The sequence below is a fragment of the Lissotriton vulgaris genome, chromosome 1_1, assembly GCF_964263255.1.
Source record: "Lissotriton vulgaris chromosome 1_1, aLisVul1.2, whole genome shotgun sequence".
NCBI lineage: Eukaryota > Metazoa > Chordata > Amphibia > Caudata > Salamandridae > Lissotriton > Lissotriton vulgaris.
The window spans coordinates 1,871,949,453-1,871,966,438 of NC_141685.1; the positions used below are offsets into that span (position 1 = coordinate 1,871,949,453).

General features: G+C 42.5%; 1 protein-coding gene across 1 annotated transcript in view; it reads left to right on the plus strand.

The window, feature by feature from the left end:
* Positions 1-16,986, plus strand: part of MET (MET proto-oncogene, receptor tyrosine kinase) — a 426,751-nt gene that overhangs the window by 39,493 nt on the left and 370,272 nt on the right. The gene's annotated exons all lie outside the window — the stretch shown is intronic.

The window sequence follows — 16,986 nt, forward strand, 5'->3', positions numbered from 1 at the left end:
GTTATGTCAAAAGGGATAGTACAATACTCCCTTTTTACCTCTGCCCCTTGAGGTTTTGCCTATGATATGAGTCCAACCCATTCTTTGGGTGCATCTGTCTAGTCTCAAATAGCCTCATACAATGTTTTTTTAACCATTCATCATGGTGAAATTACTTTGACCCAATCACCCGTAGACCCATAACAAACACAAGCAAAACAAGTCTAGTGATTACTCTTTGGGCTGAGCCTGTTGGCAGGATCTGATGTGTTTACAAATATCAAGGTCTGCAGCATTGTACCTGAATGATGAGCAATCCAGTTAGAGTTTGCATGGGAATTCATAGAGGAACTTTTATAGTAATTATCCTTTCACCTCGTGTTTGCTAAGAAAACTGTTTGGACTTGTGGTGAATTGGGTCACTTCCACTGGTTCTCCAGGTTGACTGCTGCAAGTTAGACAGTATATCACTAAACCCGACACCACACCCTTTCCCTGCCCAGTCACTCAACATTATGCTTGCCATATTCCAGAGAATTCCATATTACACTACTGGTAACACTGAACGTCATAACATTAAAAAAACAATTGGGTCCTGTCTTGGCCACAAAGGGGGCTCACACGTTTTGATTTGCTTTGTTTATCGTAGGGGTCATACTATTCTATCAATTTATGGTACACACAAAGCCCTGCATCCTACTAGATTATAGCTCTACCTGGACACTAATCTTTATTGGGTTCAATTATATTGTGTGATACAAGCTTCGCCTCCTGGAAAAACTAGACTGCTTGACGTTCAACTCAAAGAGAGACCAACCACAAAAAGGAGGCGTTGACTCTTTTGAAAGTAAAATAATGCCCAAGACTCTTGGCAGATCACTGTTTAATGACATTTACTCATTTGAGAGATGCCCACTTATCACATATTGTGATTTGCACTTACTGATGGATGACTAGAAGTGTGACCAGGTAATAAAAAAGCTAAAACAATCGTGTAGTTTGCTAATGGGAGTGCTTCATGATGATTTAGGGGGGTCTCGCCCTAAACTGATGCAAAGCTTTTCCTGGCTAGAGTGATCCCTTGACAGTTTCTAGTGTTTTCGTGATTTTAAGCAAACGTATATTCTATTTATTCCCAAGGTAAATATTGCCATTTATTTGAAGTCACAATGTCTACACTTTAGTTACACCATTGCTAATCTTGAATTTTGCAATTGAGGCTTATGATCTGGTGGTGCAATCCGAAAGGCCTTTTCATCATACCTTCCTGTATTCCAAAGATGGGGTTCGTAAGATTTACTTATTGTCCCTAGTTTCTGTTTTGCAACAAAGTGTTGTTACATTATACCTCTTTATCAAAAAGCTTTAAATCCAACCGAGACAAAGCCTTGCACAATAGAACAAGGTGCAATATTCAAATGTGAGCCTAGGGGAGGAAGTAATAAGTTACAGAAGGCCACACGATCTGATTCGTGTGTGTTTGCACCTCACCTACCCTGCTGTATGTAGCCTGCAGGTGAAGTTATGTTACATCTGTAGTGGAGTTCAAGAGTTATCTACTGCTGCCATCAGGCCACTTAACCAGTTAAAGGAAAGGGAAACTAATCAAAGGTTCTGCTTTTTAAGGGCTTGAATGCACACAATCATTGGCAATAACCTCAGCTGTGCCCACTGAATAGAATGGAAAAGTGATTCACAATACCTCGATTGTTGGTGTTGTCTCAGAGCCATTGAAGCTTAAAGAGGTCACGCTGAGCTGCATGTTGGTTTGTCATGTGTTAGAATTACATATTAACACTTATCCGGACACAATACTACCTTTGCAGAAACCAAGGTGTTTGGGGTGAGTGCCATATTATATCAGCACATATCTAAAGAATAATTCCATAGCTTTTTTTCAGTATCAGTTTAGTTAATAAAGCATGCAAATGGTAGTTGTGGCAATTTTTTCATATGTGATTTCTGCAATTTGCTCAAGCTGGCAACTCCCACTCTGAGTTGTTCGTTAAGGTGCGTTCAAGCCTGAATGCGTAACTTGCATTCAGCTCATGACTGGTGTTAGTAAAAACATGAGAGTGGCACCCTCATTACAGTGGCATTGTAATAGCGGGTGCAAATTGCGAACAATGTGTGGGGTTTGATATTTACCACGTGTAACATTTGCACTCAGGGCCCGACTGGGGTAGAAAAGTAGCCCTCGCAATCACGTCCGACCGGCCCGGGGGTGCTGCTGGCAGGACCACTGCTGCTGCGCTTTTGTTACAAAGGGGCTATTTTGCAGCACTGCTGCAAAACCGGCCCCCAGTAACAAAAAAACGGTCCCCACTGGTAAAAAAAACAGCCCCTATCCTTCTCACCCACCGTGGAAATACCTGGTGCACGCTATGGCCAGGCCGGCCTTGTTTGCACTCCATTCTGAATTTCATACCTTAGATTTGGGAATTACAAACAAAATGAACATTAGTTTGCTAGCTTAGGGATGCAAACCAGCGTTTGCACAATTTGCTCCATGATCCTTAGATTAAACACAAGTGTCAAGTGTAGTTTGCAGCTGACATTTAATCTCATTTTGGGCGCTAAAAGGATTTTAAGCCGAAATTGGGATTTGCAGCCGGACCTTAAATGGGATGAAAAATGGAAGGGGAGGTATCTGTAAAGGGGGAATAGCCTATGTAATTAAGGCAGTGGCTTAAACACAAACTACATTTTTGTGATTCCTATAGTGTGCCACTTGACCAGTATTCTAATTCTTCTTTGAGCTTTCTCTTATTGCATTCAGCTATATAACACAACAACTGACCTACACCTAAAACCGGTGGGGATTATTGTCTTTGTCAATGGTTATTAGCTGTTTAAGATAAATGATTAGGAACAATTAATTTACTATAAACATTGAAACTGTTTACATTTTGAAATCATGTGACTGTGACTTGAACAGTACTGAGGCCTCCGGAAGCGATAGTGGTCTTCAGAGTGTCTCAGTCACTCCTGTTATTTTCACTCTGTTAGACATGTATGCCAATTTTCTCTCCATATCTCGTACATCTGCCTCCTCTATCATTTTCTCCTGACTGCACTTCCTCGTGACTCCTTCACATTACCACCTTCTAACACACAACGCATCCACTCACCTGTAAGCAATGCACCTTTCTTTATTCTTTCACCCTGTCAAGGTTTTGACAACTGTACCGCCCTCACACATTTTTGCACAGAATCCCAATTGCAACTGGAATACACGGCCAATACTCTATGTACTCTCCAAAGAGGCCAAGGATTGGATTACCATGTATTATGAATACCTTCTTTAACCATTGACAGCCACAGTGAGAAACTCCCACTGCAGTCAGCCTCAACTCCAGACTTCTCAATAGGCAGGCAGTTAGAGACAGCAAGGGGCGACTCAGTTCACAGTGTGCACCATACAATACTATTATGCTGCAGGGGGAAAAACACAATATGCTGGAAATAGCTAACACTCTTAGGGAATGTAAGATTAAGTACAACTTTAAATATAAACAGGAACTAAATCGCTGACGTGGATTACCTTAACGTGTTTTGCATTCATTGTTTTGCCAGTAAATTTAAGGTCATGAATATGACCCTTTCCAATGTCCCTATTCAATCACTATCGGGTCTGAGACGCAGATGGACCCGGCCTGCTTAAAGCCCTGATTTGCACCCCCATTGGCATCAGGGCTAAAGAGTCTATTCAACCCTCCTGGGAGAGAATTGCAATCAGCCTACGCACCTTTAAGAAGAATTCTGACTCACATTTTTAAAAACTGGATGTTTTTCATGTTGACATGGTTCACCCTTTGGAAATATTCAGAATGGAGGGCAGGCGGTGCTGCTAGGCAAGCTCTGACAAGCCCTCCCAGGGAATGCGTATATCGGAGTGCTGAATTACGTGTGTCCCCAGAAAGGGACTTTCTGTTCATTTTCAGGATAACTTCCTTGTTTCAAGACAGTAACTTCTCGGTTTCACTTAGTTCAACGCTGATGCTTCTGACCCTGGTACAAAAACGCAAATGTGACCAAAAATTATTTTGACAAGCCCAGTTTCTATCAACGTTCCACTTTGTGTGTGCTAGCAATAAATGTATTTTTACCGTGGGAAAGATCCGCATCGTCCTGTGCCCGGAAGATGCTCAGTATGATCGATTTTCTCCCAGTGTTCGTTCCAGTGTAATGCAGTGTAGACATGGGGTAAACCTGAGAGGGAAGGGTGCAGGCCATCTTACCCAGGTTAGCTTCAAACTCTCTTCCACCTTTCATGCGAGCCCTGATGTAATAAAATAGTCCGCCTGTTCAAACGCAAGTACCCTGCACCATCCATTAGTAAAGTTACTGTGCCTCAACCCAGTTACTGTTAGGAGGCATTCAGAGGGAACCTGTTACTGCAGCAAATACGCAACACCTAGATCAGTGGCAGACTTTAGCTACCTGCAATTTCAACTGTAATGAACAGAGAGCAGGGGCTTCTCTTTTCATGCAGATTATCCATCTTGAAATTGAAGCTAACATTTTATGCGTCTTCATTCTCAGTTGGGGGGTTATTCGCAAGGAATTAGCAAAGGACAGTGTCGCAAACCATTTTGCTGTGCTGCCCTATGCCAATTCAAAAGGACACGAATGCGCAATATTTACAAGATACGGTGCATTCCTTTCTTTTCGATGGTGCACATTTTACAGCCGTGGGCCAACGCAGGTACCCTTGCACCATGGTGAAAGGGCGCCGGTGTAGTTTGCACTGTTGTTTTGGTGCATGAAGGGGCACATTGCTACACAAAACCAATTGCGAGAGGGATTTTCCTCTTTCTGTGCAGCACATGTGGAAAGAGGAAAAAAACGAGGAGAAATATTTAATATTTCTCCTCATTAAGCTTGCTCTAGGGAGGATTCAGGGTTTTGACACAGCCAAGGTTTACCTGATGCTGTAAATCTGGGGCAGTGTCAAAGTCCATGGGTGTTGAGTGGGACCACGCAGAGCAACACCCATGGAACGCCTCTTTCATGCAGAGTATGGCAAGGCAGCGACTTGCGCTGCCTCGCCTTACTCCAAATCTACAAGGCCATGGTAAGCTACGCAGGGTGGCTTTATGTGGCCTTATAGATATGGCTAAGCCCTGTGTACCACCACAAGGTCACAAAAAGTGACGTTACGGCGGCACACAGGGCTTGTAAATACACCTTAAATTTAGCCTTACCACCCCAAAACCCATAACCACCCTGAACCCAAAAATTACCCTTGCCACTCCAAAACTCGTACCCGCCCTAAACCCTAAAATTACCCTTGCCACTCAAAAATCCATACCCACCCTAAACTTTAATATTACTCTTGCCCCCCAAAACCCATACCCTAAACCCTAAAATTACATTTGCTACCCAAAAACCCATACCCTAAAATTACCCCTGCCACACAAAAACCCATACCCTCCCTAAACCCTAAAATTACCCTTGCAAACAAAAAACGATACTCTCCCTAAACTGTAACATTATCCTTGCCACCCAAACACCCATGCCCACCCTAAATCCTAAAATTACCCTTCCCACCCAAAAACCCATACCCACCCTGTTAGACCTGACCTGATTGGGGCGGATTTCCCCTGCATTTTTGCCTTTTCCTCCTGTTATTTTTCTGTGTGTTGGACTTTGTTTTTTTCTGGTCTAGTTGCTTTGGGCACTTTGCCACTGTTGTTCAGTGCCAAAGTGCAAGTGCTACCTGTAAGTTGTTGTTATGGATTGGTGATTCCATGATTGACATATTTGATTTACTAGTCAGTCCGTAGTACAGTGCACTGTGTGTGTCCACGGCATGTAAATCAATTCCTGCTAGTGGGACTCTGCCACCCACATAAGCAGCCTGTAAAGGTAACTCAGACCTGCCACTGCTGTGTCTGTACGCAGTTTTGTACTGCCATGTCAACCTGACAAGTGCACCCACTTGCCAGGCCCTAACTTTCCCTTTTCTTACATGTGAGTCACACCTAAGGTAGGCCCAAGGTACCCCTGTGGGCAGAATGCAGTGTATGTGAAAGGTAGGACATATTTTAATGTGTGTGGCATGTCCTGATAGTGAAATACTGCCAATTTCGGTTTTCACTCTTGAAAGGCCATCTGCCCCTTAGGATAGAATGGGAGTTCATTTATAACATCTTATAAATATAACTTACCACTGGGACAAGATAAGAAGATAAAGTGTAGTATGCCTGAACTCAGAATATAAAGATGTATCTTTTAGTGAGGATGATTTTTATATTCTGTGTTTGAAAATACCACTTTTAGAAAGTGGATATTTTGTTGCTTAGCCATCTTGTGTGCCTCGCTAGGTTTATATATTGACTGTCTGGCTTTGAAATGACAGGGGCTGGGGATGTGCATTCTGTCCAGACAGCCACTTGGGAGGTTTTGGTGTGTCCTGCCTTCAAGGGTGAGTCAGGGCTGGACTGAATAGACCTGGCTGCATTTAGAGTAGGGGGAGGAGATTTCTGTCACACCCGAATGGGCCTGATCTGCCTGGGACAATGCTGTCTCCACCTCCTGCCAGGAAGTTGCACCAGAGAGGACAGAACTGGTTTGGGCTGGGCAAAGAGCTTCTCTGCCACTAGAGAACAAAGGATTTTGTGCTATAAAGAGAGGGACCGAGACCCCTGAACTTTAGATTACTTCTGGGATTCAAGAGGAACCTTTGTCAAGGAGAAGAGCTGGAAAAACTGAGGCGAAGTACTGCCCCTTTGCTGTGTGCTGTCTGGGGTTGGCCTTCACTGGATGTTTCTGCCAAGGAAAGGACAAGGGCTTTGCTATGTGCTGTGTCCCCTGCTTGAGGAAGTTCTCCAAGGGCTTGAAGTAGAGCTTGCCTCCTGTTCTGAAGTCTCAGGGACAAAAAGACTTCACCCACAGCCCCCCTGAACTAATTTGCTGGGAGTTCAGACCTGCCAAGAGGTGCCTGCCAGTGTTCTGGGCCTCTGGAGGTTGTTTTTGGGGCTCGGAACTACAATAGACTAAAGAACTTTGAAAATCGACACATCGCCTGGTTTTGACGCATCGCAGCAGTGCGAGAAGAATATCTGCTGCATCGCCGCAGCCGACGAATCGACGCAGTGCCTGCCTGCGGCTGAACTGTCTGCCGTGTGACGAGTCCTGTGCACCTATCTCCAATGTCTGAGATCACCGCACCGGTTCTGATGCAGACCCTGCTGTGTAAGAACCGACGCTTAGAGGGGACGCAGCTGGAATCTTTGCAGTACATCCTGGATCTTCACGCATCGCATCATCCTGGATCATCAGGCATAGCATTGAGGCACCAGGTCTGTCACATCGCTGGGGGACACAGTATGGAACCGACGCATCACCTACCTACCCAGTAAGAAACCAATACATCACTTCCTCTCCGGTAAGGAACCGAGGCATCAGCTCCCCTGAGCAGCAAAGGAACTGACGCATCACCTCCCTCCGATCAAGGAACCGAGGCATCATCTTACCTGTGTGTAAGGAACCAACGCATCACCCTCCCTGTGACCCTTTTTTTTGCTTGTCTTTTTTGACGCATCTAAGGTACTTTGTGTTGAAACTGTTGCATCTACAGATCCATAGTTTGCTATAGACAGAACTTTTCCTACCTTTTGAAAGTCATATTTTGAATACTGTATTGTGGATTTTTTGTCATTTTTTGTCTTGTTTGCTTTAGATAAAGAGTACGTATTTTCCTAAACTGGTGTGGTGTCCATTTGTAGTGTTTTCACTGTGTTACTGTATGTGTGCACAAATGTTTTACACACTGCCTCGGAGATAAGCCTGTCTGCTCGTGCCAAGCTACCAAGGGATGAGCAGGGGTTATTTTAGAAGTGTATCCCCCTAACCCTAACTAGGAAGTAAAGTCCCTACTTGGACAAAGGTGCAAACCATTGTCAACCCTAAAATTTCCCTTGCCACCAAAAAAACCCATACTCACTCTAAATCCTAAAATTACCCATGCCACCCAAAAACTCATACCCACCCTTAACCCTAAGATTACCTTTGCCACCCAAAAACCCATACACACCCTAAATCCTAAAATTATTATTGCTATCCAAAAACACAGACCCAACCTAAACCCAAAAATTACCATTGCCACCCAAAAACCGATACGCACCGTAAACCCTTAAAACCCATAGACGCCCTTACATAAAAACACTAAATGCTTACCTAATACTTACTTTCAAAACATATGCCTTTACCATTCGTTCCTTTACAATTAAATTAGTTGTAAAACCATGCATTGTAAAGGCATATGAGTGGTCAAATTTTTCATTGACATGGTAATGCACTGTAACAGCACTTGTGTTGTTAGAACCGCGTTGTAACGGTAACGCTTTGTAATGACTGTGTTGTAATGGTTGTTTACCTCCAAGAAGCCCTTTCTGTCACTCACCAGAGATATGAAAAGGGCTGCCCAAACACCATTCTCTTCCAAGCATAGGTGATCTGAGATATTGCTCTGCCCGTCAAACACACTCCCTACAAGATTTGCTTGTTGTCTGTTTAATCCGTATTTCCTTTGCCAGTACACCGGAGCCCCCGCTGGACTAGGCTCCAGCAAAGCAGTATCTGTTTCTCCGGGTTGTATGTCAGACTGTTTTATAAAGAAATATTTTATGACTTAAATATTGTGCCCTAAATATGGTTCACAAATCTATCACCCCCTTTGAGGTTAATATTATAAAATCCTCACCCAGCGGTGTGATATTTTTGTAAACAATATTTAAGGACGCAATATTTATGTCAGAAACTATTTCTTTATACAGTAGTCTGGCATACAATCTCGGGTAGCTAATCCTGCGTTGCTGAAGTTTGGCACCTTCTTGGCATGCATGCTAGCCAGATCCATAAAACTGTGAGTTCTAAGCAGGAGCGGCCCATGCAGGTAAGAGCGGTGGGGCTGTGGGGGTGGTTGGGGGGGGGGGGGTGTGACAGATGACAAGGGAAAATGAATTATTTATTTAATTTCCCTCTTGGTCATCTGTCAAAATCCCCCTTTACCAAGCCTTACCACCCCCCACCCCCCACCGCCTCACCGCTCTTACCTGCAAAGGCCACTCCTGGGTCTAAGTGTGTGTTCTTGTGTCTGGGAGCTCACATTCTGATTGCCCCTAAGAGGGGGATCTCTGTCTTCATCCCCTCCAGTACCATGATCTGCCCACTCCTTAAAATGGATCCACTGGCCAGCTGTCATTGTGGCCCTAAGTTTCAAGATATCTTTTTTCAAGGAAGTGGCAAACCCTAACTGTATAACAGGAAACAAAGCGAGGACTACTTGCCCTGTAACCCTTAAATCCAAACACTTAGGCACTTAATTTTACTGTGTTAGAGTCTTGTTTTCTTACCATGCACGTTGTACTATTTTTATTCGGTGTTTTGAAATTCCTACTGATCACGGTTAGCTGGTGATCACCAACAGTATTTCATGAGTTACTATTTTAGTGGGTGGATTGCAGTCTCCTCATTTGTTTAGGGATAGCACAGCATCCATGGATAATGATTGCAATCTGTTTATACTTATAATGTGTATAACACAAATGGCTCAGTGTTGCAGCTGCATTTCAGTTGTACTATTTCGAAAGTTTGTTCAATTTGTGTCGTACACTATTTTTACCGTACATATTTATATATCTGACGGTGCTATGAAAGTCTTGTTTTATTTATTCAAAATAAAAACCATGGCTGTACATTTCATATTTATTGCAACTGTGATAAATGTGTCATACTGTGTCTACGCTCAGTGTTTACATAATCTTCTTTGAGGTAGGCGTGTCACTGCTCGTACAACCTACCCGAGACAATCAGCAAAGCTTGGCGGGACAATTTTCTGTAGCAGAGAGAGTACCCATTGTCCTGGTTAGTTGAGAACACCTTCAAACTCAGCTTTGACTTTACTAGTTTGTTTTGGACAAAAACACCTGATATAGGCTTTCTGGGACTTCATATAGATGACATGAAAGCTAAGTTAGCTGTGTCACATATATAGGACATTTGTTTAGGTGCCTACTCTGTGTTATAGCAATGTGTGGTGTGAGTTATAATTAGCCTAGAGATTTGGTCATATGGGATCAGCGAGTGGCAATATAAATTCAAAGGGTCGCTTGTAACAGGCTCACCAGAACTTAAATCACCTCCTGTTGGAATGAAATTCACACCTCTTGCTAGACAACAGACCCTTGAAGCAGTTTATGAGGACAGAATCTTAATGTCATATATGGATCAAGAGGTCATGTTTTTGTTTCATATGGAGGTTTCTAAATGAGAGTTCAAGGTTTGGTCACTTGAGTAGAGGAGAGAAATATATAACCTCTGTTCATGTAGGTGGCTGTTAGGACCATAAGCAGTAGTTAGCAGTATGCTCTTAGTTGATGGGAAAACATAATTAGATTTTAAAAGATATGCCAGACGTTTACCTTTTTTTGTGAACTGCAGATGTTTTACAGCAGTCTGATGAGGAAACAGTGGAGTATTCTCATAATTTCCTCTACCAGTTGCCCATGTTCTTCACTTGATCAAAAAGAAATAGCTGCACTTGGGAGTATTTTGCACATGTATATTTATTCTTGCACTTTTGAGTAAATTTACTACTTTTGGATACTCACTTAATCCAGCTTTAAAGTTATTCAGAAGTGTGACTTACATGCCAGCACCTACTGAAAAAGGGGATGGAGCCAAACTTACCAGTGTGAGTTACTACTAAAAAAGTATTGTAAGTCTGGCACCACACATGGACAACCGCTCGTGGTGCAACACCTTCCCAAAGAAAATAATTGCGGTTGGGACTTAAATATTAGCTCCATGGGAAATAATGTTAATTTAAATTACATTATTTCAAGTAGTGATGCATAAATGTAATTTTGTGTTAGAAAATATATCAAATCAAAATAAGCTTTATTTGATTTTAGAGTATAAAATCACAAAAGCAGCAAAACAGATAAAAACATGTTAAAATATTCCAATCTAAAAGTACAATTGTGTTGTACTCCTATATCTTGTTCATTTGTAAGTGTACGTGTTCTAGGCTGGTAAGAGAATTCATCATTTAAAAGAAAGAAAAACAGAAATATACATTATATACATACAGAACAATGCTGTACAATAAAAGTTAAGCTGTTTTCTAAGAGGTTAGAACATTAATGCTTTTCCTTTCTCTCAATATGCTCTTTAGATAACCAACCATAACCCCAATGCAGAAAATATATAAATAGTGCATATTTTAAATTGAATTATACAATCTTTTAAAAATTGTTCGCGTTTAAAAATTAATGTAACAATAATTTATATTAAATATAAGTACAATATTATACATACATACTAAATATTACTTTTAGTGTTTATATATTTTATAGGAATATTAATGTATGAGAAAACATCTTTACTATACCAACAAGCAAAAACAAATTTTCCTAGAAAGAAAAGGTTAGAAGTTGTTGGTTTTTGGCTAAATTCTCCATATTTAGCTATCATAAAAGTCAGGTATTGTCAAAACTTCTGGTTATTGCTTTTTTGTACTCTTATTCAGTGGATATAAATATCATCTCTCTAGCTTACCCTCAAGAAGACAAGGGTCTTCCTTTATTTCACTTTCTCTGTACAGTGCGTGCTGTCCCATCTAATTAGAAATATCTGCTTGTTCTCACTAAGAGGGGACTGGTAGGTCATAGAGGAGTGTGCACAAAAAAGTTAAGGACTGTCAGATGTTGTTTCAATGATGGACTACTGAATCTTAGTAAGACTCCTCATATGTTTTTGAGGAAATGGCCCCATACTGCTTCAGAATGGGGTAACTGGTCAGCTAGTTTGTAGACTGATTTTCCAAAGTTTACCAACATAGCCATGACCTCAGACCAGTCAGAAAACAGTAGGGGTGTTGAAGATTGCCATTCGCTTAGGATGCATATTTTGCCTGTTGTCAGAGAGGAGGCCAGTCAGTGTCTTCCTGCATTTTTAAACTAGGGGTGGGTGGAACTCATGTAGTTTCACCCCACAGGATTCCACAGAGTTACATAAAAACTCTACGAGATTCCATGGATTTCCACAAGCAGGCAAAATTGGCACATCACGCTGATTTTCAGTGCCGGATGCGTGTCTCATGCCACAAACTCTGCGCAAACTGCACCATGCAGCTGCTTCTTTGCTACCGCTCCAGTAGGTTTTCTACTCGAGTTCAAGCTTTCTCACCGCGAGAGGCAGCTTTCCCACCCCAAATGGTTGTGACTGCCCACGACCACCTGCGATGAGAAAATCTTGCCGGGTGCTGACCTAGGGCCCGAAAATCGTGGTAGGGATACTAATACTCACTCTCGCTCACCAACTTATCACTGATGAGCCACGCATGAGAAAAAACAATCATAACGCGGAGTGGGCAAAACTCTGCGAACTCCCCCTACTTTCTACTTTGTCTGCATCATGAAGCATGAGCTGGAGTACTTTGCTACCCTTTTTTGTGCTGAAGATATTTTAGAAGTGTAGTTTGTAAATAAGAATGGACTTACTTTTTTGTAGGTGGCCATATATCCATCCCTTACCCCTTCCCTGATCCTACCTTAACTCCTCCTTGCTCCTCCCTTTTCCCCTTCCCTTTAGTAGTAAGTATTCAAAAATTTCCAGCCATTTTCCTATGTCCCTCACACATTTAATAATAAAAGTGTACTTATGTGTGAGGAGACTCCGTACTCGGGGTGCACAAAAAAAAAAGGAGAGGTCTAGGCGCATATTACACACATTGGGTGTGAATAGCATTTTTTAGAACGCTTTGTGCATATTACAAAATTCTGTTCGTGTTTTTGCCCCCAAGTGTTTAATAACCTTCCCTAATGCTAGCAGAAGTGTCATATTGTGAATGTCTTTTTTTGTATTTGTTTTGCATGATTTACTGAGCTATAGTCTTCAAATTTGATATTTATTTCGGGCTGAGGTTTAATTTGAATGGTTTCTTTACAATATATTTTGGAGGCAGTGCAAAACATGTGCCATGGATATTGTGTCGCGTGCCATATAATTGAATGTTACATTAAGTACAATGAAGGATGACAGCAAAGATGATGAACTGCCTCTAAATTGCTTTACTGGAGGTTAAATGCATTGCTGTGACACTTCCAGGGATCTGCGACGAATACAAATCTTGTTCTTTTAATGCTGTGTACCGAGGGATTGGTGGGATAGCAATATACAGTAACCTGACGTATGCAATTAATTTTAGATTTTAATAGTTTGCCCAGCATATTCTAGCATGATAGTGCCTCGGTTATGTTCACTGTCCTTGAGAGTTCTGGGTTGTCGGGTTAGAGGCCATTCCGTCAGTTATGAGACTATTATGATCCCTAGAGCACTTGGTACACTTAAGAGATTTTGTCAATATCATTCACATTAAAAGCTCATCAAAGTCCACTTAATTATCTTCTAGAATGAATGAGGAATTTAGCAAAATGATTGCTTGCTTGCTTCATTCCTGAAGGCTCGTTGCAGGTTCTTTACAAGGTATAATGAGTTCATTAATGCTCCTGAAGACGGGACCGTGGACTTAAAGAGTTGTGTCGCGTCTCTGCAGACATGATCGCTATAGTTCAGTGTGGGTACACAAGGGCCTTTGCTGTTTCATGTAATATATCAGGGACGTTGTTTTGGCATGAGATGTTTGACTAGGAACCATTACACTTGTGTGTACTCTTTTCTGCAAGGATAGTCTGGCGAACTGTGATTTTAAACATATATCGAAAGTGAGTATTAATTCATTTCACTCGTGCATTTTGTATAGGCTTTGTTTAGTTTAGCAAAGTTAGATGAAGATACTTCGGAGGTTCTCCTAAAGCCCCAATGTCACATCCCCAGTTGTACAAACATTGCCATTAGCACATTTCAAATGATGCATGATGAATTCCATCAGTGTGATAGTCAAGCCCTTGTTCACGGACTACCTCTGCCTACTGAGAATAGTACGCACGAACGTAGAAACTAACATCTCCCTGAAGACAAAACTGCATGCTGCTTTCACCACTGTGGTACAAGTAAGCCTTCATCAGGAACACTGTTTACTACTTGATCTGAATTGTCAAAGGGGTAAATGTATTAAGGCAACTCTCTAAGTTTTACAACAACATAATATTCCTACGTCTCATTCAGACCTCTCCCAAAATCTATGTGATGACTCAACATGTTAATAGAGCAAATTGACACACCATAGTCCGTCAAGACCTCTATACCCATATATCTATAAATCTGCTCCTATACCTTTGCTTGTACCATTCCAAGAAGAGGATGTATTCAAGAATTAACCTGTGCTGAAAGAAGCATTGACAACCATTTTCATTTTTTAATCTGAGGTCAGCAATCTCCTTCCCAACAAACCCTTCTTCCATTCATAATGGAAGTAAATCATCTTCATTCACTTGAGGGTGCATATTCTTTCATCCTTGGACCAAAGCCATGCATGCATACTAATGGTTCTTGACCACTATTCTGCTTTCAACATTACTGACTATGAAATGCTTCTAAACCATAAAGTCTTCAAATTAGTTGCCATTTTTCCTGAAAAATGTAACACTGGACTTAGAAAGCACTTTAATCTCGAATTCCACCTTCATCTCCAGTAATCCATTATTTCAAGAGTACTGCTCAATATATAAATGGCAGGTATTGTTGAAATAATTGATTCGCAGAGTATCTAATAGTACATATAAACCGATTTTCTACATCTACATCCGTATTAGAAGAGGGGGCTTATTTTAGACCGCACACTGTCACAAGGTTGTAAACATCAGAACTAGCAGTGTTCAAATATATTAAGTTGAAGGACTTGCACCTTTGCTAATCTTTTTTTAAAGTTCCAAGTTTTCAAATTATGAAGTTTTGATAGGTTCTTAAAAATAACATACTTAGAAGTAGCAACCCTTTACTATAGCAGGAAAGGGCTGTCATGTGCAGCAGCAGCCTCAAACCTGAGTCTTCAGTTTTATAACTCCACACCATGGAAAGGTCCTGATTTCCCCCTCAGCGCGGTCCCTGCCTGCCCCTATACTATTCTGCCCTGTCTGCACTGGAGAAGCCCCCTCATGCCTTGCAGTAATTTCTGCCCTAGCAACACCCTCCTCACAACTCTCTTACCTCAACCCATGCTCCCCCAACACCTTTCCACATTGAGATGTTTCCTAATGTCCAAAATCCCCCGGGTACTCACACTTCCCGTTCCATTCCTGACAGTTCAAACCTGCTCATGAAGCGGTTGCTGCCTGCCACCTCAGGATTTACTAATGATGGATGCCCTGACCAAGGCATATTCTGTCCCAGGAAATTCGCCTTGTAGTAGGACCAGCATAGACTAACTTTTCTTAGCAAAGTTTACTCTATTCTTCTAACTATTTGGATAAATTATGAACTTCACAGACCAACGATGTGATTGACTCCATCTGTTACTGAACTTCTATTCCACAGTCTAGTAGATATGGACTCATTTCCCCTGTGCAGGTTTGTATCAAAACAATCTTGTGCTCAGATAGTATAACACTTTTGATAATAATGAATTCTAAATTGTCCTTTGTCCCAGTTAGAACTGGGGGTCTCTAGTTGGCAGAGGTAGGTACCACTGTCAAAATAGGGACCCTTGCTTCTAGTCAGGGTAAGGAGGAAACCCTCTGAGATAACCCCTGCTCACCCTCTAGGTAGCTTGGCACGAGCAGTCAAGGCTAATCAGAAGGCAATGTGTAAAGTATTTGTACCAACACTCACAGTAACACAGTGAAAACACCACAAACTGACTCCACAACAGTTTAGAAAAATAAAGGTATTTAATCTAAACTACACAAGACCAAAACGACAAAAATCCAACATACACAGTTCAAGAATATGGTTGCAAAAGAGTTCTTTAGGTTGCGATAAAATAATCCACAGTTGCCTGAAAAGTTCACAGTTGCGACACGTTTAGCCAACAGTACCTTTAGTTGCGACAAAGTTCCAAAAGCAGAAGCTTTTGCGGTGGAAAACAAGCGATGCGTTGCTCCTGAGACCATGGGTAGGCAATGCGACAACCCCGCTGCGGCAGCGGGCGTGTTGCGATGAATCCGGTCTGTATGGGGAGGAAGGCCACTTGGATGGATTCCGATGCGTATGTTCCGTAGGAAGTTTGTTCTCACAAAGGCACGATGCGACGATCTCGTAGGGCCTGCGACGATGTCCGGGGCGACGATGCGCGATCCAGCGGCGATCTCTCTCTTGCAGTTCCTTGATGCGATGGCTCTGCGACGATGTTCCCAGCGACATGATGCGGTCCGCAAGCAAGCGGTGCGGCGATCTCACCCAGCGACGAAAGGCTCTGCGACGACACTCACAGCGATGTTAGTCTTCCCGCACCGGTCTGGTGCGTCCCACAAACGAAGTATGCGACGGCTCTGGCAGCGGCAACAGGGGCTGCGACGATCTCGGCCTTCGTAGCAGCGGGAATTTCCTCGCACTTTCGGGGATGCGCTCCACAGCTAGCGATGCGATAACTTTTCTGTAGCAAAGTCTTTAAATCTTGGTTTCCAGCTTCCCAGTACAGGTACAACTTCCAGAGGCACCACACATGGGCCACGCACTCCAGGGAGGACAGAACTCTCTCAGTAGAAAAGTCCTTTTGTTCCTGGGACTTCAAAAACAGGGAGCCAGCTCTTCTCAGGGCCTTGGAGATTCCTTCAAGCAAGGGGACACAGCACAAAGCAAAGTCCTTCCCCTCTCCTTGGCAGCAAAGCAACAGCAGGGCAATCCAGCATAGCAGCAGCAGGACAATCATCCTTCTTCAGTTTCAGCTTTCTCCTTGGCAGAGGTTCCTTCTTGATTCTAATTTTCTGTAGTCAGGGGTCCTATACTCATACCCCTAAAAGTCTTTGTTCCCTTTGTGCAGGAAGGCTCTGAGCCCAGAAAGAACCAGAGTTCTGGGTGTTCCTTGAGCACTTTGTTTTCCTGGCTTCTCCTTTCCTTTCAGAGTGAGGGGCAGGGTCGTCAGCCGCCCAGCAGGAG